Here is a 26,291-nt window from a genome sequence, read left to right on the forward strand (position 1 = left end):
ACACATGCACACATGCACACACGCACACACGCACACACGCACGCACACTTCTGAAAGGCAGGCTTCGGGCTGAGTGCCCGATGCTCTACTGAAGAGGATGAGCAGAGAGGTTTCAGCCCAAACCCTTCGCTGCCTTGGCGCTCTGCCAGTGGCTGTCACAGACCTGACTTCCTTGAGGATTCAAGCCCGTTCTGCCCGGGTGACCCTACGGTGATCGTATGGCACCAAACAGGCTGGAGCGCATGTCTGGGCCGAGGGGGCTTCATTTTGCACTTGCTTTGCAGCCAGACATAGAAATAGGGTTACCGTCTGCTCTTTCCCATGTTCTTTCAGACCGTGGGGTGAGGAAGGGGCGGGTAGGGGACAGGAACCTCTCCTGCATGCGTGTGGTCCTGGGTCCAGCGGGCCCACATGGACCGTGTTAGTGGTGACGCTGCCATGAGCAGAGAAGCCTGGGACAAGCCCTTCCTAACCAGGGGGGGCAGCCCATCAAACGCGTCTTCACCTCCCAGGCCTTAGATCAGCCCGTTTAATTGACGCAGGTATCAATGGAGAGACGGGATCTGCCTGGCCCTGCCTTGTGAAGTATTCCCTGACGACGGAACCTCTCTTGAGCTGAGCCGTGTGTCGTGATGTCTGTAGAGGGCCCGGGCACAGGGCCTGGCACCTGGTCAGTGCTCAGCATACAGAGAGTGTGTGTGGGGGGGGCAGGGGGTAAGTAACCATGGTGGTGACAGGCGACATTCTTGTTATGCCGGGAAGGCTGAAGCCAGAGTTTATCCCCGACGATCTTTTAAACAGATGACCTTGTCTTCACAGGCCCGAGGCCAAAGCTCTAAGCTTTCAGAGTTTGTCTTGTGGCAAGCAGAACTCCAAGATGACCCCGAGATGCACTGTCTCTGTGACACGTGACCAGCATCACGTCCTCCCCTGAGTACAGGTGGGACCTGTGACCTGAGGCTACGTTGTGTGGCAAGGGGCAAGGGTTTCTGAAGATGCGGATGAGGCCCTCGTCACCTGACTGACCATCAGAAGGGACACTCTCCGGCCCGGCCTGACCTACTCAGGGGAGCCCTTTAGGAGACACTCTGGGTGTTCCGGGAGGGGCACTCCGGCCGGCCTCGAGAGGCGAACGGGCCGCCTGTCCAGATAGGTCGCGTGTCCAGATAGGTCGCTGACGGGTTGGATCTGGAGTGAGGGGAGGAGTTGGCGTTTGGGGCATTGTGACTTGGAAGTGCCCGTGGTGTCCCCCAGGGGACTGGCAGGGGTTTGGGCCAGCGAGGGCTCTGGGGACAGATCAACCACGCCGACGTCCGTGGGCCTGCGCCTGACCTTCCTGAGCCCCCGCTTCCTCCCAGCCTCTCGGGGGATCACACGAAGTAACCCACGCGAAGCGTCTAGCATTTCTCGTGCTGGACTGTCTGCTTTTAGCACGTCGCCCGTGACCATCAGAGAAGGCTTTGTCCAGCTGCATGTGGAGTGGAGTCGAGTGTCCACACCCCACCGAGGACTGATACGCCGGTGGCCGGATGCGGGGGGGACGTCCCCAAGCCTCTGCACGTCCACGCGCTAACCGGGCATTCTCGAACCCGGGCTTGGCCTCGTCCGTTCAGCGTGGGCTTTCCTTGTGAACCAGAAGTGAACGAGGCAGGCTCTCGGCCACGTAGCTGGAGCCTGCCCTCCTTGTCTAAGAGGCAGGAGCCGTCTTAGAAAGTGTGCGGATAGGTTCCCAAGTGCGGTAGGCTGATCTGGTACAAAGTAACATCCCCCTGGCACTTTGGCCAAGTCTGCAGCGAGGAGGCGGAAGCGTTTGTCCACCTTCCCCGCTGGAACGGACGCGTCGGCAGGCGGCCGGAGGCCGAGGGTGTAAATGCGTACAGCGAACGGGGCTTGGCTACTGTGCTGTTGATTTTGGCAAAAACGCCGCTTGAAAAATGATGCCTCGAATAAAAATAAATCATCATCTACAAGTATGTGAATGAGAAGAGTTCTCCATGAAAACTTAATAAACGAATGTTAATTCAGTTACCAGTTCGTCGCCATGGAACGTAACCGATCGTGGTATTCTGTGGAGCTTGTTTTGGAAAAGATTGCATCAGCCGTGAAGCAATGCTTCACAAAGTGCATAAAAGTGTCAGCTTATGTATAATTTATACAGGGAATGTTAGTTATGGTCTGTTTAATAGTATTTAATGCTGTCATATGACATCATTCTTTCATTTACCGATTGAAAAATATGAAAAGACCAATCAAAAACATTTTATAAAGTAAGAAATATGCTCGTTGAATTTGATAAAGAGTGTGGAAGATGATGCACAGACTCACCGGGGGAGGTACCTCTGGAAGATTTTTGAGGAGAGTTATTGTGGTGGAGTGGGTTCGGTGTTTACGGTTATTTTAATCATAATTTACTTACCGCGTACGTGTTGTCTAATGCGCCAAAGCGCCTTAAGCAGTTCATTCTGCCAACAGCGCGGTGAATTGCCATGTAGCCGTGGCCTTTTATTAGCAGCGACGATTATACCTAATTTTTGTCGTACTTAAGACATTTTCTCCACTGCCTACAGGACACCCCTGGTGGGGGGGCGGAGTGATGCTTCTGGCCTTCATCTCTCCATCTTCCCCCCAAAGTCGGTTCTGTACACTCTGCCCCTGTTTACACTACGTTCCTACTGCACAGGGTGGTTTGGGTGCTGTTTGAGGAAGCAGGTCAAAATATTTGAAAATTGCTGTATTAAATAAAATATAGCCCGTGACCCGTCTGTCTGCAGTATAAGCATTGAATACAAGAAAATCTACCTTTCCTGTGTACGTGCGTGTGTATGCGTGTCTGTGTGTGTGCGTGTCTGTATTTTTGTGTCTGTGTGTCTTGATGATAGGTGCATGTCTGTATCTTGGTATGTGTGTCGCGTGTCTGTGCGCTTGTCTGTGTGGCCGTGTTTCCATATTGTACATGTCTCTGTGTGTTATTTGCTTCTTCTCTGTGTGTATCTATGTGTGTACTATATGTGTGTGCACGTCTGGCTGTTATCCTGTGTGTGTGCATATCTCGTGTGTGTTTGTGTGTGCATGTCTGCTGTGTGTGTGTTGTGTGCATGTCTGCACATGTGATATGTCTGTGTGGATGTCTGTGTGTCTCTGTGTTGATAGCGTGTGTGTGTGTGCATGTCTGTATGTGTGTGTATGTGTGTACGTGTGTCTGTGCTTGTCGTTATGTGTTTCTGTGTACATGTCTCTGTGTCATTGTACATTGTCTGGTAGTATTCAAGCATTGTGTCTATAGTGCGTGTGTGCATAATCTGGCATTGTGTCTGCATGTGTGTGCATATCTAAAGTGTGTGTGTTTGTGTGTGCATGTCTGTGCATGTGGTGTCTGTGTGATGAGTGATGCTGTGTTGTGCATGTCTGTATTGTGTCCGTGTCTGTGTGTCTATGTGTGTGTGTCTGTGTGTGTGCATGTCTGTGCGTGCTGAATCCTACAGGAACCCAGCACTGATTTCATATATTACAGGACTAGAATATCCTCGTGTGCTAACTCTGTGAGTGAATTCTCATCCGCTGTGTAACTGTGTTATTTGATTCTGCAAAGTGAGTTGGGGTACAATGCGTGTGAAAATGAAGTCACAGACTCTTGGGTGCCACGCACCCCAGCGTGCCCGGAGCTCCACTGGGTGGGAATCTGCATAATTCAGCTTCAGCTCCCAGGCTCGGCGTTCACTCACTCGACGTGTGTTTTGTGGCTCAGAACCTCACGTGATGTGCAGAGGGACCTCCTGGCCCCCGAGTGCACGTTTGGTCCTGGGCTCCTCGCTTACTCTGCAGGGAACGTTCACAGGTTTGACCCGAGAGTCCTTAGACCGGTCCCGCGGGAAGCCGGAGACCCAGCCTGGACCCTTCTGGCTGCCCGCTGGAGGCGCCGAGGTCCCGCAGCTGGCTGGTCAGGTGCCCAGAAAGCGGAGGGCTTGCTTCCTCACCCCAAATTTCAGCACCCCATAAACTGACTTGCCTGGTCGCTGCTTCGGTGGCCCTCGGCAATCGTCCTTCAGGGACATCTTGGTGGGGGGGAAGTCTCAGGGGACTGGTGCCTTAGGGTTTTGTAAGAGATTTTTCTGTCTTTCTCCGCCCAGGTGTGATGATGTCTTTTGTGCCAGGCAGACAGGAGGTGACACACCCGAGCAGTTTATCTCGTGAGCCAGGCGGCCTCCGGGTCTGGTTTCCTATGGCGGTGCCATGTTCTCGGGCAGGAGAGGCGGTGCGGGCGAGGCCCCCCAAGCCCACGCGCCGTGCCGAGCTGGCAGCCCCTGCGGAGCGCGCGGCCGATGGCTTCCACGCCCTGGCTTGTCCATGGCGCACCCCAGGGAGGGGAGGAGGGGCCCTCGGTTGTCAGCCTCTGGCCGCTCTCCCCGCGCCCCCTTTTGTCCATCTTCCCCCCTCGGTCCCTCATCATCCACGCTGTCTAGGCACTTGGCCTCTGCCCAGGGCTTCCCAATTCCTAGGGAGGGGCCGCCCGCCCTCTTCCTCACCATGGCGACTCCCGGCTTCGCCCTCCCTCCCTCCTCTCTGATCCAGATGTTCCAGCACTAAATGGCATTGCTTTTGGGTCCTGCTGAGTGCAAATTTGGAAATGTGGGCTAATGGGGGATCCTGAGTTAATGGGCTCCCCTCCCAGGTAACACTTCCTGGAGCTGCTCAGACGTGCAGCTTCAGCCTGAACGACAGGCCTGGTGGCCATTTTTCGTTTGGTGTCAGGCCTTGAGCGACAAAAGAGATTTTTGGCAAGGGGATCTGTCAGCGCCTTTGAACTCAGATGTTAGATGCGGCTGCCGGTCTCTCCGCCAGGAAAGGGAGGACACCCCACCCCCACCCCACACTTCTCTCTCACCCTCTCCAGCTCTGTGGACACCTGGGCTTGCGGGGCGAAGTCAGAAGGCTCTGGATGCGTCTTCTGCCGGCATCCAAGTCTGAGCTGGAGCCCTGCTCCTGAGTCTGTCTGCTTGGTGACCTGGGGACATCAACTAGTGACTCCTCAGGGGTAGTGTGCCGGCTCCTGGGGGAGTCGCGGGACATAAAGCGGGGTATATGACGCACGCACATGAACCGCAGACCGTGATGCGTGCGCGTGGCCTTCGGATGGAAGGAGCCTTAGAAAACGCACCCCCCTCCCCCACCAGCTGAGGCCTAAAATACCATGCGGGGCGTCCGCTGAGCTTTGCTTCTGCGTAGGTGGAGGGCTGCTCCGACCAGGAGGAGGCGTCATGGACAAGCCAACACGGGTGAGACGTCACACGCAGAGAGAGGAGGGTCCCTCTGCATCTGGGGGAGGCAGGTGCGCCCGAACCCCGCCTCCAATTCCCCCCGTCCTGGTCCCCAGGCCTGCGTACTGCCTTCTGGAAAAGCCATGAAAGAGCCTCTCCAGGGACTGTGGCAACCTCGAGAGGCAAGTGAACCCTCTTGGGTATTACCCGGAGGATTACCGAATCCGCCTGATCGAGAGGGAGCCTGAAGCGGACCCCACCACAGACGGCAGCACGTGGTGAGCCCGGAAGCCGCTGCTCCCGACGGGGCCACCCCATTCACCCGACGGTGCAAGCGCTCACCTGCCTCCTCCAGCCCAGGTAGACGCAGGTCGCGGGAGGACCTAGAGCGGCTCTCTGCCGCCTGTCGTTGCCGCGTCTCTCCATCCCGCTCTCCTGGGGCGGGGGCCCTGACCGACTGCGTGGTCGTAGCTGACACCCGACTCAGAGGTGACTTTCCTGTTAAAGTTACGCCTTCTCGGGGGGCAGAAGGGACATGCTTTGGTGGAGTCTGGCTGCCCTAATATTGATATCCTGCATGAACAGTAAAAAGATGGCTTTTTTTTTTTTTTTTAAAGCTTCTTTGGTTAAATTGATCTCTTTTCTTCAGGGACTTATAGAAACGGGTAGCTTAGGAAAACAGCCTCAATGGGGATGAAATAGATGTAGAGAGAGATAATTCCTGCTGGAAACGCACAGAGCGGCAGGGAGCGTCCTGACGTGCGAGGCCCACAGGCTCTTCGAATATCTGGTCTTCCTTTCACGTGGCCTCAGGAGCTAACGATGTCCTTTGACAGTTCTTCCTGCCCGATTTTTTTTTTCAAAAACTTTCCCCCTAAACAAAAGCATGTGATGCGTTTCCTCGGGGCCTCTCTCTTGTCAGATGCTTCGTTTCATGCCGTTCATCCAGATTTGTCCCCTTTAACACATTTCGAACGTAATAGTTCATCTAAAATGGAACAGATTTTCCCGGGGCCCCCCGGGTAACCCCCGGCCCCCCGCTGGCCTGGTGGGCAAACCCCCGGGGTACTCCTGGAAGAAAACGAGGACACAGAAATCATCTTCGTGACACGAGACTTCAGCTTCGGAGGACAGTCTGCAAACTGCATTTACCAAGGCAAAGAAAAAAAAAAAAAAAAGGCATCTTGTTCCCAAATGTTGAAAGGTAGACAACTAACGGCGTATTTTTAATTACCTGAATGCTTTAGCACGGAAAGTAGTCCGTTTATAGTTACCTTCGATACGTAGACTACAAATTATTAGTGCATGAAAACGGCATGCAAGTTCTGTGGCTGGCTCTAGTAATTTTGGATATTTTCCATGCTATTACTGCCTGCTCCATATACCTTTACTGGTTCTGTTTGAAATTAACTTAATGGCACTCTGCAGAAATGGACTGCCTACTGCGAGCGAACACTTGCCTGCAAAGATGGACCGAGTCCCCACTGAGAGGCAGTGATTTGGCACAAACAGGGAAATGCTTTAGCATTAATTTACTTGAGTATCAAATTATTCCAAATAAATAATTAAAGGCATTTTAGGAGTCAGAGTCAATATTTGCTTTCGATATTTTGGATCCATTAACATATACCCCAAATGGAAAAAGGCCTGGGCCCTGCCAAGTTCTGCCACCACGGCCCTGTCTCCCTGAGCTGGCCACAGGTTTACCCGTCAGCCATTAGGTGCCGTTTTGCCGCCCCTGAATTTTCTGTACAGTCCCCATTAGGCTTATCCGGCGAGCGCATTACCCCCTCACGGCCCAGCGGTCTAGCAGTATCATGTCCCCCTCTTTTTGCCAGCCTGCAGCCTGCGGCCCTCCTCCCAGCGGGCTTTGTCTGCAGAGACAGTGTCTTTGGGGATTGAGAGACATTCGTGTCCTGACTCCAGGGAGACTGGGACACAGGGCCAGGTCGTGCTGCGGGACAGAGCCCCCAGAGGCCGCTCCTGGAGCTACAGCTTGACCCAGTTGAGCAAATCGAAACGCACCCCTGCGATGGATCACTCTCCCGCCCCACCCAGGGCGGGCAGAGGCTCCCCTCCTCCAAAATCCCTGGGATCCTGCACTTGAATTTTTAACAGCTGTTTGCAGCATGGAGAACATACAGTAAGTCTCTTGAGTGACAGGATGAGAGGCCACAGAGGGGGCTGGCCTCTGGTCCCTCAGCGGGTTTGCGCGCACGTGTGCGCCTTTGCGGAAACTGGCCACGTGGTTGACAGCCAGGAATGTCACCTCCTCATGTTATTATTTGGGGGGCAGTAGGGAACCTGGCACTTTGAGGCCGAGGGGTCCCCGAGTACCAGGGTTAAGCCACTTGCAGACTGTGGCAAGGAAATGGATACTGTGACTATCTCTTTAATTTCTCTCTCTGCAGAAGCAAGTGGAGACCCAAGGAGTCAGCGAAGAAAGCCGCATTAATTCTGGGGCTCTCCAGTCACTCTCTGCGAAGACAGGATGATTTCCATTTGAAAGGGGCGACAGTTAATGAAGTCTGTTCCCCTAGCCTATCACCCCACAAGCAAAGGGGCTGCTTTGAAGTCAATCGGGCTATTACTGCTGAAATAAACCCCTCAGAACAAAGGACGCTTCAAGTGCAGACTCACAGACGCTAATGGCACATGCTCAACCCCACTCCAGTTCCCCTGGCCGTGCCCATCTGATGAAGCCTCTGAGCCTGGGGACCGGCCTCGCGCCCCCCTCTCGGAGGCACAGGAGTCTCCGTTCTCCTGGGACACGGGGCTCCGCGTCGTGGCTTCCGACCGATGGCAAAGTCCATCTCCCGTTTGCTCCAGGATTTAGACATTTGAGGCAGACATGGTGCGTACTCGTTCAGGTTTTATCGAATTCTTTTCCTTTTCGGAGATCTTTATCCATGGGGAAAGTAACACAGTCTGAACGTGGGACCGGCGTCTGAGATGCGTGTTTTCTGCCTGTGATTCGGCGCGTGGCCCTGAGCAGCGGTGATGGGGAGCGTGGCCCAGATGCCGGCTCTTTTCTGAGCAGGAGATGCTCGGGCTTGCGCTGCTAACTGTCGTAGGCGTGGGCTCCGCCTCTAGTACAGCCGGACATCGATGCTCCTCAGAGAGCAGAGGTCACACCTGCCCTTTCCGCAGCGAGGAAGACGGAGACTGGGGTTCCCACGCCACGAATCTGGGCCCAGTGAGGTGACCCGCTGCAGGCGTGGCGGCCCGGGCCGTACCCCCGCTGCCCCCCGCACCGCCTGGACAGGCACGGGGCGCGTGTGGCGTGGGGGGCACAGCTCCGACGCGCCCCCCGCCCCGGCCCCCGTCTGCTCCCCCGTCTCTGGAGCTCTGAGACCGTCCTCGGGAAGACAGCTCCGTGCGCAGGGGCGAGTCGGTAAGAGTTTGGAAAGATAATTCGCGGACCATCTCGAACTGGCATTAAGAAACCAAAGTCGCGGTATCCTCGAATCATTCCTGAGGAGGGACATTAATAACCACACGGACAGTGGAAGGCTGGGCGGGCCGTACCTAGAACACAGTTGTGGGGCCGGAGGAATGAGATGCCAGGATGAGCTCTCCACGGACAGTTCAAAAAACGTCAGTCTTTCTAATTTAGGCAAATTACCTTTTTTTTTTTTTTTAAACTGAACTGCAGAGAAGTCATGTCTTAGCGACAACGCAGAAGCTGCACCTCATCACATTATCCTATCACCAAGGGGATTCTCCCCTTCCAATATATCTAATAATCCCCAGTCATCGGCTTCCCGAAATGCACTTGCTTACACTGCTCGTCCGGGGTTACGGGAACCCCTGGCCCCCCTGGCCCCTCTCCCCGGGACCGAATCACATGTAAGCAGCACCTTGTCCCCTTCCAAACTTTAATGAGACACGGTCGCTGCCGTGTCCGTGCCCCGATCTCTTGCGCTTGCGCAGGGACTCCGCCCCCGGTCACGGCGCATCACGAATTTCTCCCGCATCCAGCATTGTACGTCATTTCCTCTCCGCCGATTCTCTGAGCTGCCGTCAGGAACTCCTCTCCCGGTGCTTAGAACATTTAATTTCATCACAGTGCTCCTCGTTAAGAGGTCGAATGCGACCAGACATCAAAAGCCTTCCTCAGGGTCCCTGCCAGTCTCTGCCTTGCCGAAGGGTAGCCATCTTTCTGACATCATCACCGCTGTTTAATTTTACCTGTTTTAACACTTTATGTGTATGAGACGGTGTTATCTACTCTTCTGTCTCTGGTTTTTATAGCTCAGTATTTCTGTGCAATTCATCCATGCTTTGTTCTTTTTCACGGCTGTATAATATTCTGCCACGTGGAAGCAGCACAATATAATTGTCCATAGAGATCTGTGGGTTTCCCCCGAAGCGTTCGGCTATTAGTAGCACTGCTGAGAACATTCGCGTGCATGTCCTTAGGTAACCTGCGGATGTGTTTCTGTTGACTGCACATCTAGGGGTGGATTTGCTTGGTCATAGACTATGTGAATGATGAGGCTTATTAGACACTGTCCAGCAGACTTCCACGTGGACGCATCAGTTCACGCTCTGACCAGCCGTTGGTGACAGGTCTGGTTGCTCCACGTCTTGTCAACACTCGCTGTTCCCAGTTTGCCCCCCATTCCGGTGGATACGCACTGGTGTCTCTTTGTGGTTTTACACTGCGATCCTCTGATGCCTAATTATGTCGAAACACCGTTTAATGCTTGTTAACCATTTGTTGAAACTTTTCGATGAAATGCATATCAGCTCTATGGCTGTTTTTGTTTGTTTTGTTTTATAGTTTAGTGTTGGCAGTTATTTCTTTAACTAAGCCTCTTTTATTCTGAGGCGACTTTAGAGTCACATGCAGTTATAAGAGACGATGCCGTGAGGTTCCGTCCGCCCTTTACCCAGTTTTCCCCGATGGCGACATCTTGCATTTTGCACTGTATAGTAGAGAATCACAACCAGAATGTCGACACCGATACGGTCACGATGCAGCGCACGTCCTCAGCCCGAGGCGCCTCGTGCTCGCTGCAGCAGCCACACCCTCCTGCCCCCAGCCCTCTCCTGATGCCCAGCTACCAAAATCTGTTTTCCATTTCTATAATTTTGTCATTTCAAAAATGTTGTATGAATGGAACTATACAGCACGTAACCTTTGGGGATTGACTTTTTCTCCTCCACCCAGCATAATCCCTTTGAGATTCATCCAAGCCATCTGAAAGGCTGAAAGACAACTGAGTGGCTTTCAGTTTTTGGCTATGAACATTCACGTACGGGATTTTGTGCAGCTGTGTTTTCATTTCTCTAGAATAATACCCAGGAGTGCAGTTGCTGGGGCCTGTGGTAGTTGCACGTTTAGTTTTTAAAAGAAACTGGTAAACTGTTTTCCAGGATGGCTATCCCGTTTTACGGTCCCACCAGCAACGTATATGTGATCAGCGTCTTTGCATACTTGTCTGCGTTTGGTGTTGTCACCCTATTTTAGTCCTTCCGGTAGGTGCGCGGTGACATCTCACTGTGATTTTAAGTTGCATTTTCCTCATGGCAGATGATGTTGAACACACTGTCTTATGCTTCCACGCCATCTGTATAACCTCTTTGGTGAAATATCACCTCATGTCTTTTGCACATTTTCCAATTGGATTGTTGGATTGATCGCATTGTGTTTTAAAGTCTTTCTATATTCTGGATACTATTTCTTGGTCAGATGTATGGTTTGCAAATATTTTCTCTCACTCTATAGCTTGTTATTTTATTCTCTTAAGAGGGTCTGTCACAGAGCTAATGTTTTTAATTTCGATAAAAGTTAAAATTTTCCCTTTATGGATTATAGTTTAGATTATTTTTTTAAAAAACTAAGTCATTTATTTTTTATTTAATTGTAGGAGTTCTTTTTGTACTTAGGATCCGAGTTCTTTGTTGGACATATGTACTGAAAATAGCTCTTTCACAGTGTGCACTTCTGTTCTTTAAAGGGTATCTTTTGATAAATAGAAATTTTCATCTTAAATTAAGGTCAATTAATCAGCTTTTCCTTCATAATTAATGCTCTTTGCTTCCTTTATGGGAAATCTTTGTCAGCCTAAAGATCACAACGATATTCTCCTATGTTACCTTACAGGAGCTTTTTTTTGGCTGCCACTTACACTTAGGTCTGGGGTGGGTCTGGCATCGAGCATTGCATATGATAAAAGAGGCATCAGGTTTCACTTTTCTCATATGGATATCGAGTCACTATAGCGCTGTTTCTTGAAGGGACTGTTTTTACCCCCAATGAATAACGTAGTTATATCTGCGTCATCCATTATGTAAAAAAAATACACACACGTATATGCATGTACGCGCGCACACATCTATACAGGTATGTGCATCTACACATACGTCCTATAATTGGACGTGTTTGCGTTTCTAACGCTTTGTTTTGTCCTTGCATCACACGTTTTTAGTTATTGACTTGGGTAATATGTCTTTATCTCACGAAAGTGTAATAAATTCTCGACTTCGAGAGTGTCATTTGCATTTCCAAATAAATTTTAAAACCAGCTTGTCAACTTCACACGCAAAAATCCTCTTGGGATTTTAAGCCTGGGATTTCACTGACTCTCTAGAGAGCTGACATAATTATGCGATTGAGTCGGCTAATCAATGCTCCGGCTATACGTTTGCACTCATTTCAATCTTCTGTGATTCCTCTCGGTGACCCGCAGTTTTCTGGGCAGAGATTGTACGTCTTTTAGTAGATTTATTCCCAGGTATGTGATTTTTTTTATGCTATTATAACTAGTGCCAATGGAAAAAAAAAGTCATTTTCTCGTCATTTATTTCTAGTATATAGAAATGCAATTTTGATTACTGTACATTTGCCTTGAATCCAGATGCCTTGATGAGTTCACTTATTTAGCCAAATAATTGATCGCTGTAAGATTTTCTACGTACATAGTCATGTGACCTGAGAGTAATGAGTTTCGGTTCTTCCTCTCCAACATTTATACTTCTACTTTTCTTGCCTTATTACAATACTTAGGATGTCTAGTGCAATGTCCTGACGATAGCGATAACAGCAAAAACTTTGTCTTCTTCCCCATTTCAGGGGCAAGTTTTACTATTTCTTCAGTAATCATGATCTTCGCTGGTTTGTGTGTGTGTGTGTGTCATTTATCAAATTAAGCAAACTCCATTCTTGTTCTACATTGCTAATCTTTTTATTATGAATGGATGCTTAACTTTATTAAATTTATTTTTTTTTACATTGCCATAATGATTGCAGGCTTTTCTTTTAACTTGTCGGTGTAGCCAATCACACTGACTGATTTTTAAATGTTATGCCAACATGGCATAACATGGCATAAAATTCAGACAATATTCCTGAAGTAAACCCTGCAGAGATGTGATGTTTTGCCTTTTTCTTTAACACCAGATTTGGTTTGCTGACATTTCATTTGGTACATTTGCATCTATGCTAATGAGAGAGAGAGGCCTGTAACTTTTCCTTTCCACGATGTCCTTATCAGATTTTGGCGTCATGATTATACCGGCTTCACAGACTAATTGAGAAGGTGGTGTCTCTGCTAGTTTTCAAAAAAGTTTGCATAAGATTGGCATTCTTTCTTTCTTAAATATTCAGAAAAATTCATCAGGGAAGTCGTCTGGATATTCGGTTTCCTCTGTGGGATGTCTTTGAACGACAGATTTAGTTTCTGTAATATACTTTGAACTTTTTTGATTTTCTATTTCTTCCTGAGTCAGTTTTGTGTGTTTCAGCGAATTTGCCTAGTCCACCTAAATTCTCCAGGTGTATTGACATGAAGTTATACAAAACACCATCTTTTTAACGTCTGAAATATCTATATTGATGGTCTTTTGTTTGTCCTGGTATTATTATTGTTGCAAACCCCGCCCCCCCCCGCCCCAACGCAGTTTTTTCTTGTCCAATCTCACTAGATCCATTTACATATTTTGCTAGACTTTTCAAAAGGCCAACATCAGGCTGTTTATATTCAACCGTATTTGCTTTCACCTTTGTTGGTTTCTGCTCTGACCTTTATTCCGCTTTCTTCTGCTTCCATCTCTGATTTGCTGTGGCATCCCCGTATTAAGTTCTTAAGTTCTGTTATACTTTTCATTTATTTGGGGTCAATGTGCTTTTTAGTTTTAGGTTCTTGATGCAGGTACCAGTTCTCAAAATGTCCTCTGTGAACCTTGGTGGTGACCAAGGAATTTAGAGGCTTCATGAGGTCAGAAATATTTTCAGAATCAGACAAAAATGATATTATACAGTATTTACTACCTTTTCTACTGTATTTGTCATTTGCACCGATGGTATAAAGTGATGGTGAATACAATTGTTGGTGCCCTAGCTTGAATTAAATAGTGGCACCCGCCTGTTCTAATAGTCATTATGTTTTTTAATGCCATATACCTGCAAACAAAATACTAGTTTCACTTTAAAATATATCTGATGAGCGGTAACAATATTAATTTATTTTGTTTTTAATATTCTACATGGCAAAATGTGAAGTATGCATAAAACATTTCTGCTGAATACTGAAGTTCAATGATTGACTCAAATAAAAGCTCTCCTGTGATTCTTTGAAATGCAAAGTGAACTGGTCACATTTTTCATGGATTATAATTTTTACTTGAAAAAATAACTGACGGATGCGTTATGGTGATTCCAACTTGGGTATTTAGCAGACTTTTTTTTTCAAAAGAAGAGTCGTACGAGCTTGTCGTCTCAAGGCAAACAACTAAGAATATTTATTGCCAATGATAAAATTCAATCTTTTAAGCAAAACTGAATACGGTGGAAGATTTACGTCCACCCACTATGGATTCACTGTGCCTGTGACTGTGGCGACTCCTGGGTTGCCGGAATTTTGGTGCTAAAATATGAACAGTCCCTTAAAAATTAGGAGTGTTGGTTTCACTAACTGTGAACTTGATCGCTTCTCAATGCTTCAGACTTTTATGACGAGATAGGTAGAGATATGAACGAATAAAATTTAAAAATATTGCATAAAGATATGTGTCAACATTTGGAAGAGCTTCCTACCTCAGAAAGCCAGCATTGTCCTAATGACCGTTGCGTAATGTCATGAAATCATGTGAGTAAAAGATCCATTCGACGTGTGAGACAGACCAAGGGCTATAAGGTGCGGGAGGATGGAAAACGCTTCCGTGTGGGTTCAGATTTCATGTTGCAATTAACCTTGAAGAAACTACACCTGCCAAACTTTGGTGTAGTATCAAAGAATTCCACACGCAATTATCTAACATGGTTATTAAATTCCTTCTCCTTTACTAACTACATAACTGTGTGAAGCTAAACTTTATATACTTCCACCAAAAGAAAATGTCACAACGGATTGAATGCAGCTGTGAATATGAGAATCCATCTGTCTTTCATTAAGCCAAACATTACAGAAATTTTCAAAAATGTAAAACAATGCCAACCCTTCACTATGTTGCTTTAGAAAATATATTTTTTCTAAAATAATATTATGTATGTTAACATGTAATGAGTTTATTATCGTTACTTTCAAATGAATTAATAAATACTTTTAGAATGTCTCGGTTTTAATTTTGAATATGGTAAATAACAATGAATATTACCCTCATAAATAAAAATTCCTTGGGATCCTCAATCATTTTTAAGACTAACAGGGGTCCTGACACTAAAAAGTTTAAGCACCTGTGGCCTAGATTATAATTTTTCAGCCTTTTCGTATTTCCAATATATGCATTTAAGGCTACACTTTTTTTTCTAGGTACTGCTTTATTTGCAAATTTTGGTATCTCTCGTTTTCATTTTTATTCAGTCCTAGTATTTTCTAATTTTATTATGACTTCTTTGATGGTGTATTATTTAGAATCGTACTGCTTAATTCCCAAACAATTAGAAAGAAATTCCTGGTTATCTTTTTGTTATTGATTTCTAGCTTGATTCTCCTCATGGAACATATTCTGAATAATTTCAATCCTTTGAAATTTGTCGAGACTCACTTTATGAGCCAATGTACATCCTATTTTTAAAAATTATTTTGTGTGCACTTGTAAAGAATGTGTATCCTGAGTTGTTGGGTGTGATGTTCTATGTACGTCAAATGGGTCGAATTTGTCATTTGAAATGTAAATTTCTCTGTAAACTGAGTTTACTTTTTTCTGCTTATTCTTTCTTCTTCTGAGAGATGTGTGTTAAAATCCTTAACTGAATTTGGAGATGCCTATCGTTTGACTGTTTCTTCTGTCTGGTTGGCTTTATATATTTCGAGGCCACTTTATTAAGTGGAATAATTTAGAATTGTCTTATCTTCCCATTGAATTGTCCCTGTATTCATCATGAAATAGCTTTTCTTTTTTCTAACAGTACATCTTGTCTTAAAGTTCACTCCGTCTGACATGAAGATAAGTAAACGCGTCTGTTTCGGGCTGACCTCTCTTCAATCTTTCAGTCTCAACTGTGTCCTTATAAATAAAACAAGCAGCATCTACATATATGTGAGCGGCACGTAGTTAGGTTTTTAAACATTTATTAAAAAAATAATATTCTTCTTTTATTGATGTATTTGCTCCATTTACATTTAATGTAAACTTTGCTATATAGGAATTATATTCTTTGCTTTTTATTTGTTTCCTCTATTTTCTCCCTATCTTGATGTCAATTAATTTAATGACATACTCTTTATTTTTGAATTTTTACGCTCTATCGGTTTGTTAGTTGTATTTTTCTTTTAATACTTATTCTGGAGATCATTGGTGGGTCTGGGTGACTTGTACGTTCTTAAGTTATTAAAGTCCACCTCCAATTAGTCATTTTGCCATTTCTCTGACAATGCAAGGACCTTATAATATTTTACCTACATTTATGTCGCTCCTCACTTTTATGCTATTGTCGTTTTGTATTTTAGTTCTAGGTGTACTTAAAGTCCCTTAAAACATTATTATTGTTGTTTTAAACATCGCTATTCCTTTAGATTTGCCTCCTCACATGCAGTGTCTTTGTTTCTTCCCGCATTATTATAAATCTACTTGTGACGTTTTTCCTTTTTTCTCAATAATTTGCTTTAATATTTCTTTCAGTGTATGTCTACTGGAAATAAATACTCTCATTTTCCAAGCGTCATGTAGTCTTCATTTTCAAAGACTGCTTCGGCGAGCATAAATTCCTGAATTACTGTTATTTTCTTCTAGCATTTCAAAGATTCCTTCCTTTTGCTTTTCTTCATTTCCTTTGAAAAGATAGCTGTCCGTCTTATTTTTCCTTGTTTATCTTTGGCTGCTTCTACGTTTAAGGTTTTATTCGGCCTTGATTTTCAGTTTTAGTATGAAGTGGGTTTTGTATTTATCCTTTTGTGTGGGGCAGGGGGGTTTGTAGAACATTTTGAGATTTTTTAATCAAAGTTAGAAAACCTTGATTACACCTACATCTTTCAAATGATGCTTTATCCTCGCCCTTCTAGTTACTCTATGTTAGATTTCTTCACCTGTCCCATGTATTTCTCCTGCTGTTGACTACATTTTTTTCCCCCCTCAGTGCCAGTTTTGGATATTTCAAACCGACTCATCTATCTGTTCATTTAACCTCTCTTCTGCTGTGACTAATCTTCGGTTAAATCAGTTGACTAAGTTCTTATGTTCTGTATTGTATTTTTCACGGATTCTTACGATTCCAGTTCTTTGATGCAACTCTCTATTTTTCATTTAGTTTCTTAAACATGTTCATTATAATTCAAGTTCATGTTCGATTACTCCAATACGTAGATCACCTGTGAGCCTGTTCCTATCATCAATTTTTTTCCTGTTGATTTTTGACAATTTATTCCTATCGCATGTCTTGCCTGATATATTTTTAACAGAATGCCAAAACTTGATACAAAAATGGTAAAGGCACTGGATGACGTTATCATTTTCTTCCTGAGGGTGGCGGGGTATGGGAAGATGACCCTGAGCCCATCTCGGCTGGGTGTCCAGCTCCGGAAGGGGTGACCCACCCATGGTTTGCCCTTATCCCCAGGCTGCTGTCCCTCAGGGTTCCCAGAGCGCCTCCCAGGCCCATCCTTCATAGGCTCTGAACTTGAACTCTGTCTCCCCGGTGCCGCGAGCCTGCCAGAATCCCTGCTCGGCTCTTCGGCCTCCTGGCAGCTGCTTTCCTCATCGTTTCTCCGCTCTCGCCCGTGTCCTGGCTCATCAGCTCGGCGCGGACCGTCGTGCGGAGAGGCGGGGCTCGGTGCAGAAATCCAGGCTCCCTTCTCCGGGGTTCCCACTAGGATCTCGGCCCCTCGCGTTCTGATTGCGCCGTGTTCCGACTGTTCCCAGGACGCCGACGCGTTTCTGGGTCCCACTTTGCCTTTCGGCTCTACCTGCCATGCTGTGCACCGGCAGACACCGCAGCGGTGCAGAAGCGTCAGTGTGCAGGGCTCGGCCCCGTGCCGTTCCCTTCTCTCTGAGACCTCGTACCCCGAAGTCCCAGCCGTCTTGATTGGTTTCTAATGTCTTTAAACATTTTTTTTTTTTTTCCTACCCAGCTTTTATTGCACCTCCATGGCAAGTTCACGTATTTCTGCTACAGGCCACCCTGTCATAGTGAGAAACGTTCACTTCTTTTTAAGAGTTTCCCTAAAATCCTTTCAAACTTTGCTTAAGACTCGATCCCAGGGGCCACCAGCGGACGCGGAATGCCCCTGAGGGAGGATGAGGCTCCATTCGTTGTGGGGCTTGGTGTTTGAGAAAGGGTCATATCCTGTTTGTTTTTCTGTGGGTTTTGTTTTACTGATTGGAATATTTCCCGATGCTTGCAATGCCAAGTTCGGGGTTACATTCATTCCTCAAACGGGGACTGGGCAGAGGGACACCACAGACTCTGTGTCGATGGAGGAAGACATGTTGCAAGCATTTTCTCATGGGAGGATGGGTTTGGGAGTTACTGGGACCCCAGCACAGGCTCTGGTTTAGGTGGGCATTTGTCAGGTTGCCAACCAAGTGTGAGTTGGCCTTTCCAGCAACCTGGTGGCCTCGTCTGTTCCTTCGATTGGCCAACCTGTTTTCCAGGCTGCTTCTTGGGTAAACTGTGGTGCTCGATGCTACCCGTGTGACAGGCAAAGAGGAAGCAGTCTCCTGAGGTGACTGGTGCCTTTGGCTCCGGGCTCGTCTGAGAGGCCAGCTTGGTTTTAACTGTGCAGCATCTCAGTTATCTGCCTTGGGTTTTAACTGTCAAAACAAACCAGTTCTGGGTCATTACCCCACGGTGCCAGCCAGAATTACGAGCCTGGCCGTTGCTCCCCTCATCCCTGGCTCCCAAACAAATGGGCCCAGATCTTTGCCTCTGTGCGACCCTGAGAAGTCTAACGCCTGCGTTTACTTACCGCAGCCAAAGTTACCGTAATAACAAAGCCCTCTGCTTATTTTCCAGCATCGAGTCTCCTTTCTCCTGGCTCGAAGGCTGCGTTGTGGTTGGCTCTGCTCCACGGCTGCCTCTCATCTCGTGTTCCTGGCACGGAGCGCTGGAACAAAGCTGAAGTTGCCACTTCAATTTCGGAAGCGAGGGGGTACGAAGCGGAGACTGGTTCCCCTGGAAAACTTCTGTGCTGCCTGATCTACAACCCGAAGTTGCTGACTGATGGGGCGCTAGGCCGTGGCACCGTGGGGTTGAGCTTTGACGTGGTCTGTGCTATGGCTGCCTCTGGCATTTGGCGTGGCCTTGGGACTGCTTTTCAGGATGATTTTTTAAAATCCATTAGGAAAACCAAATATTGAATGAAACAAGGTGGTCGGATACTGAAGAACATATTGATGTCACGGTCAACACAGTAAATTCGTGACGTGAGCCTCTTTCGCACATTAGTGAACGGGTCTCGCGGTGGGCGACGAGCCTTGGCCGAGGGGGAGCTGGGGACCAGCGCTGTTCCCATGTCGCATCCGGTGGTTGCCGGTCTCAGAGCACCTCGTGGCCTCTGTCACTGCGGCTGACACCACTGCGCTTTGTCGTCTACACTCAGCATTAAAAGCCATGCTGCATCCCGTAGCGGTTCCCGCCCAGGTCAGGGCCCCGCGTTGTCGCCGGTTAGAAGCGGCGTGAGGGTGACCGCATCTCCGAGGCCGAGACGGGGCCTTGTTGTCTGCGCGGGGACACGAGCAGGCCCGGCTGCTCTCGAGGGGTCGTCGCACGGAGCGGGAGCCCAGAGAGCAAACCGCAGCCACGCAGCTACTGTTTAACGCCCCGTGCTTGTCACTCCACGTCACCGTGCGCTCCCTGGGCCCTCGGTCCCGGCGTCTCTGCGCAGACGGGGAGCCTGGTGCCATCCTAGCCGCCGTGCTCACCGCTCTGGCCAGTGTCACTGGGGTCCCACCTGTCACGATCCCTGTCCCTGAAGAGCAGCAGCAGCAACTGCTGTCAGTCTGGGGAAGCCAGGCGTACTATTGAAAACCAGTGACAGCATCTTATTTCCTCCTGTGTGTGTGCGTGTGTGCATGACACTCACACACACAGGGAAGATAGGGACTGGCCTGAAGGGAGGCCACACATTAGATGGACTCAGCCTGAGCCCTGCTCACGTCCGGAGGGCCACCTTGAGAGAGGGGACAGCGGAGGTGGACTGTCCGGACCCACAAGCCAGTCGTTCAGCACACAGCGTCAGCATCTGCCCAGGACAGAAATGCAGGTCTCGCTGGGAAAGCCTCCAGACCCTCGAGATGAAGCAGCCAAAGGAGTTTAGGAGTCACGGGCCTCCGGGATGGGCCTGGGGCGTCACGGAACTAGGGAGGAGAAGCCGAGCCTGGCCAGGAGGTGGACGGCGATGCCCACGACTCAGACGGGGCGGGCGCCCAAGCTGCGATCTAATGCAGGAGTGGGGGTCACAAGGGCCACAGATGAGCGGCCACAATCCTCATTCTAAGGGAAATGCGTCATTTCGTAGTGCGATGACAAAGGCCGCTCACAGCAGTAGGAAGAAGACAGAACATCGGCGACACCAGCGAAGCCGACGCCCTCGTCACTCACCATGCCTGGCGTGGAGCGCCAGGGACACAGGGCCTGCGGGACGAAGCTGGCCAGACCGTTGTGACGCCCCCATTGCTCCTGCTTCGCGGACGAGCGTGGCTCTGTTGCTCCCCTGAAGGCCGGGCCAGGGTTGAGGGCGAGGTGTCGGGCACCCCGGCGCCCGGGCCCAGGTGTGCCGCGGGGGAGGGCTGGCGTCTGGCCTGCGCTGTGCCACGCTGTCCCTTTCTTCCTCACGCTGCGTCTTGAGTAGGGGTCCCTCCCATCCAAGCCTCGCCCCCTCACACGCCCACACCCGCAGGCCCCCCGGGCCTCTGAGTGCACGCGCCTTCGGTGTGCTCTGCCTCTGACAGACGGGCCGCCTCGGCAGAGAGCACCGGGCCAGGTGAGGTAACACCCTGGGGCTGTGCGGCCGTCAGCAGGCGGGGGCTACAGGGGGACCTCGGGCGGCTCGTGGTGCAGGGAGGGAGCATCACACAGCCTGATTACCCCTGTTCCGCCAGGGCAGCGACCCTGCGCCCCCACCTGCCGCCGGGTGGGAGGGGTCTCAGCCTCTCTCAGCAAGCGCTTTCCCTGTGTCTGCCCAGTCTTCATAGTTAAAATATCTCGTTCATTACCGTAGAAATATATAATCACTGGATCTAAATAAGAAAATACAGAAAATTACTAATAAAAGGATTACTGCGTATCCCAGAACCCGCAGAGATAAGTGCTATTAACATTTAGTATATTCCTTTTCAGATGTTTATGATACATATTTATATATATGTTTCGTTTCAAAAATAGGGTTTTCCTGTAATTGTTGTTTTGCAGCTTGCTTTTTCCACATTTACTGTATCTCAGATTTCCCCGGGTGAATACATGTATTTCTGCAACATCTCTCTCGACGGCACCTCACGTTTTACGGTCTGGCAGTGACAGTGACAGTGTGACATGGCCCCGCTCCGCGCTGGCTCTGTGCGCTGAGCTCCCGCAGTACGTCCGAGAGGCAGATATTGCTGTGATGACCTTTACGATGCTCAGGGACCTGATTTAGGTGATTTCTAAATTTACAATATTGTAAATAATACCGTGCTGAACTTGACATCATATTTTGGACTCATTCGAGTTTTCCTCCAGAAAAGCTCTTAGAAATGGAATGCGGGGTCAAAGATGATGCGTGTTTGAAGTAAACTTGAGGCGCATTGCCAAATTTCCCTCTTGGAAGCTTTCACCAAGCTAACTGCTCACCCAGGGACATATGAGATCGCCCCCTCCCTTCCTCCAGGTTAATGAGGACCCCGATAATAAGCAGCAAAGCCAAGCAAAACACACGAACAAACCCTAGCAGAATAACGCGGAGAGCACGCAGCGAGAGCTCCGGGCGAGGGGCTGATCGTGACCCTGGGACCACACACACTCTCTCTCGCGGCTCTTAACCGTCGTGTTTCCCTCTGGGAACCGCGTGCCACGTCACTTGCCCAGTATTTCCTCTTACACATCCGTTGATCCTTTTCTTAGTGATTTGCTAGAACTCATTTTGTCTTAAGGATAATTGCCATGGGCTAGACATGTATCTAGCAAACTCGTTCTCTCGATTGGTTTTCATTTTAATTTTTTACTAGACATTTCCCCTTTTAGCATTTTTTTTCCTTTCATTTTCATTCAGACGAATCTGTAGTAATTTCTTTTGTTTTCTTATTTAGGTCTCATGCTTGGAAAGGCTTTTTTTTTTCACACTAAATGCATATTTTTAATTTTAAAAAATCATGTGTATTTGTTACTTGTCCTTATATATTATTTTTACATCTGGTTGTTTATTCGGAACCTATTTGTTGTGAGCTATGAAGTAAGGATCTAGCTTTGTCTTTTCAAACATAGTTCATCAGTAGTTGAGAACCAGATGTTGAATGATCCGTCCGTCCCGCATACATTTGAAATCGCACCGTTTTCTTAATTATCTCGGGGTTTGCGTCTTTAGTCGCGGTTCTTTGTCACCGGGGTTTTCGGGGGTTACGCGGTTTGCTTCATGCGTCGCGCACACCGGGATGTGCGAAAGTGTGAACTCTTCCCCGTCGCTCTCATCATTCAAAGTTTTCTTGTTTTTATTTTTCTTGAAGATGAAATACAATATTTACTTTTATCGATCTTGTGAGATTTATTCACTCATATATCAGTTTTCTAAAGCAATGCCTAATAATGCTTTATCTTCTCTGGATTCTTCTAGAAGAAAGATATTTAAATAGACGGCTTTTGCTTTTTTTGAATTACCACTGCACGATGTAATCCTGGGTTTAATATTTTGGGAAAGCTGCTCATCTTTTTCTTCAAATTAAGCCACGAGGCTGAAATTTCTCCTTTCGCTCATTCCTGAAAATAGCCTTGGCTCTCTTGCTTTCTTGCGATCTGCAGTTTCCACATCCTGTCGCCTCCCAGCTTTAAATCATAACTAAACCCCGCTGAGCGCCCGGTGCTGAGGGAGCCCGTTGGTGATGAGGGGACTGTCCCGTGTTATCCGTTTAGGTCCGAGCGACTTACACGCCCGACCCTTGTCCAGGAGCCCAAACGCGCGTGGGGACTCCGGCTGGGGGCCTGCGTTATGTCGAGCTCTGTGAAACTCGACTGCCCATAGGGTCTTCGTGGCTTTCGCGTTCACTTAGCAAAAGTTTATTGAGATTCGTCGACAAGAGGAAGGCCCGGACAGGGAAGGAACACGGGAAGCCGGCGCCCCGCTTCCTCCCATCGCTCCCGGCGCCCGTGCTCTCCCATCGCTCCCTCTCCCCGCGCCCTTCCTCTCCTCATTCCCCGGGCGCCCCGCCCTATCATTCTTGGGCGCCCCCGCCCCTCCCATATCACCTGTCCTGGCGCCCTCTCCTTAGTGTTTCTGCTTTCTTAGATTATTCTCACAGGCTGCCTTATTCTCAAGTGCTTCTGCTTTTCCTGGGTCCTACCTGGCTCTTGGCATGCCTTGCTTTGAGCTGAGTGCTGCCTTTGTTTCAGATAAGCATGAGGCTGCTCTTTTGATTACTCATGTGAAGCTTAGGTGGAGTTTGTGGGAGCAGTCTGAATTGTTGGTGAAGGATGGGAAGTTCTGGGATTAGGGCGACTGAGTGACGCCAGTTTCCCTTTGCTCATAGCGCATTCCTTCCCGATTTGATGGGTCCTCTGCTTTAGCCTTTCAGAGTCTTCTGTCTCAGGCCAGTGTGTGTGCAGCCCCAGGGCTCACCCTGAAGCTGGGGTCCCCCCACGAGGCGACTGGAGTGCGCGAGGTGTGACGTGCTGCCGGCTGCCGTTTCTCTGTCTTAATCAGCAGACTTGGGTGTAGGAAGGAGACACGGGAGCAGCACCCCCAGGACTGCCGAGCCGTCGGGTCCCAGACCCCTGGGGCCCCGGGCAATGGAGCCCTTTGCAGCTGCTCCAGCTGGTTTCAGAGAATTACTCTGACCCCCACTGTTTCGCAAATGCATGAAAATGGCTAGAAATTTGGTCACCACGTGAGTCCTTTTATTTCAAGTGAAAAGTAGGAAGGGGTGATTTTAGTTCAAACAAATAGTGTTGCAGGCACAATATGTTACACTAGGAAAGGCTAATTTTGAGTTATTAAATACAATCAGAAACACAACGTGAGTCCTGTCATGTTGACATGGTGTGCGAGGTGCCTGAACACGGCTCAGCAGGCCGCCTTGTTTGCACACTGCTTAAACTTTCTCATCGATGAGTTTTTGCATGATAACCAGAATATTCAAAATAAATAAAAAGTGACCTCGTGCTTCTCAGCAAAGGCAAGTCCGGGCTACTGGAGGCAGCTTGCCCCTGCAGAGCGGCTGCTCTGAGGCTGTCCTGGCTCACTCCGAGGTCGTCCCAGGTTGCCGCTGAGCTGCGGGCTTGCCCTCTGCCCGGCCTGCCTCTCCGAGCCCTTGCCTCCCGTGCTGCAGCCTGGCCGGCATCCTCAGTGTGGGCAGGGCCGTGGCGGAGGGGTCTTTGGTCCTAATAGCTCTTCCTTGGGCGGCAAAGCTGTGACTGCCTGTGACTCTGAGTCCCTGCCACATCCCAGGCCCAGCCGTGTTCTCAACACCCCACTCCTACCTGCACAGCACCACTTCGGAAGGTTCTAGAAGGCTTCTAAGGAGGCCGAGGTAGGTGGCTTACACAGGTAACTTTTTCTGGATGTGGAGATTTGCCCTCCCTTATTTTCTACAAATAACAGGTTTCTGTTGAAAACCTGAAAAAGAGAAAGAGATCGAAGCAAAAGACAGAAGCCACTTTGCTCTTGGACAAGCTGGGTCTACAAGCCCCCACTGCTCTGCTGCTCTCTGAATGGCGAGAGATGCTTCGAGCGGAATATATTAAAAACAGGTGTGACACTTGCCTACCCAGACCAGTGGCCGCGCCCGGCCATGCCTCTGTGAGGTGCCTGGTCTGGAACGACGCTGCCTCCTGCTCCGCCCATCAGGGCATGTCGCTCAAAGGAAGAAGAAGGAGCACGGGCTGGGGAAGAAGGAAAAGCTCATCCCCCTGGGGCCAAAAAGCTCATTTTGAATCAATCATTCGCACGTTGGTTGCAGTAGTTTTTATAGTAGCATCATTTGCTTCTTCTCAAGGACATTGATAGTTCGGGGTAGGAAAAGCAAGATGCTGAGGCATGAGGGAAGGCTGGTCATCCTATGTGCCATGGTGGCGCAGCTGACCCGCCATCCGCATCAAAGTTTGCATGAGACGTACATGACACGTCAAGACGTAGCTTTATTTTAGCACACGTTAGTTAGGATAAGCTAAGCTTTGCTCATGTGACAGAACCCAGAAGCTGATTTCTCAGCCATGCGAAGTCCATTGTGTGTTGAGCAGCAACTCAGGCGGCCATCCTTCGTGTGGCGAGTCAGCGATCCGGGCTAGTGACCCTTCCACCTGAACACATGGCTTACGGGACTCTGAAGCAAGGCCAAGAGAGCGTGAAGATGTCCCATTCTCTCTCCTGGGCTTTGGCCTAGAAGCGACCTATGACGCCTCTGCCCACAGCCCACCTTCTTGAACCAGGGACATGGCCCCGACCTAGCTGCAAGGGAGCCGGGGAGCCTTGGTCTTCCTCCATGCCCTGGCGGGGGAAATGGCGTGGGACTTGGCGAACAGGAGGCATCGTCTCCGCAGGGACAACGTGAAATGCTGAGAGACACGGGCGATGGCCGCGGTGGTCAGCAGGGGAGTCCTCGGACCTCGTGCGAAACGCGCCTGAGAGACGCAGGCCCGCAGTGAGGGTTAGTGACAGAGTGTTGGGGTTCATAGGCAGACGTAACCCCTCGAATTTGAGGGAGGTGGAGGGTTGCCTCATTTACTCGATTACGTTCGTTTAATTTTTAATTCTAGTAAAGGGAAACATGGACATGGCAATAAATCAAATAGTCGAGAAGCAACGAGGGTGGGAAGCAGCCCGTCAGCCGCCCAGCCCCTCCCGCCCCATTCTGCTCCCTAGACATAGCTTTTCTGTCCTCCCTGGTCTGGTTGGTTGGTCTTCATAATATGAGAAAATATGCTTATGACTTTATTACTTGATTCATCGGATTTATACAAGACTGAAACTTTAATGTAGAAGATATGAATTCAGCTGACTTATATTTGGGGGTGATATTGAAAGTCTTTTGACAACTGGTACCACCCGGGCATCAACCTATCAGAGTGGGGACCGGTCGCAGTGCTGGCTAGGGTCACACAGGTGCCTTGCTGTGCCACGTGTTAACCCTTCAGTTACTCAATCTGGAGGAATCCAGTCCAATGGGAGGAGGCAAGCTCTCCGGTGGTAGGGGGCGGGATAGAGGGGACATGAGCAGTGGGTGTTTACCAGGATCTGTGGGACGATGTCACCCCCGCGGACACCAACCCCACTCACGTGTCCCTGCATCTGAAACCACCGTCGCCTTTTTATATTTAAATAATGCATCTAACCTTCTATTTTTGATTCTATTTTATTGAACAGTGTTGCTTGACTGAATTATGAAATGAATATAGTAGCACCTTAGTCTTTTGCTTTTTCTTAATGCATCATTTCGGATGGATGAAACTTGGTCAGACATGTTTTCCTC

This window comes from Pteropus medius, unplaced genomic scaffold (genome assembly GCF_902729225.1).
Source record: "Pteropus medius unplaced genomic scaffold, Ma_sr-lr_union100, whole genome shotgun sequence".
NCBI classification, from domain to species: domain Eukaryota; kingdom Metazoa; phylum Chordata; class Mammalia; order Chiroptera; family Pteropodidae; genus Pteropus; species Pteropus medius.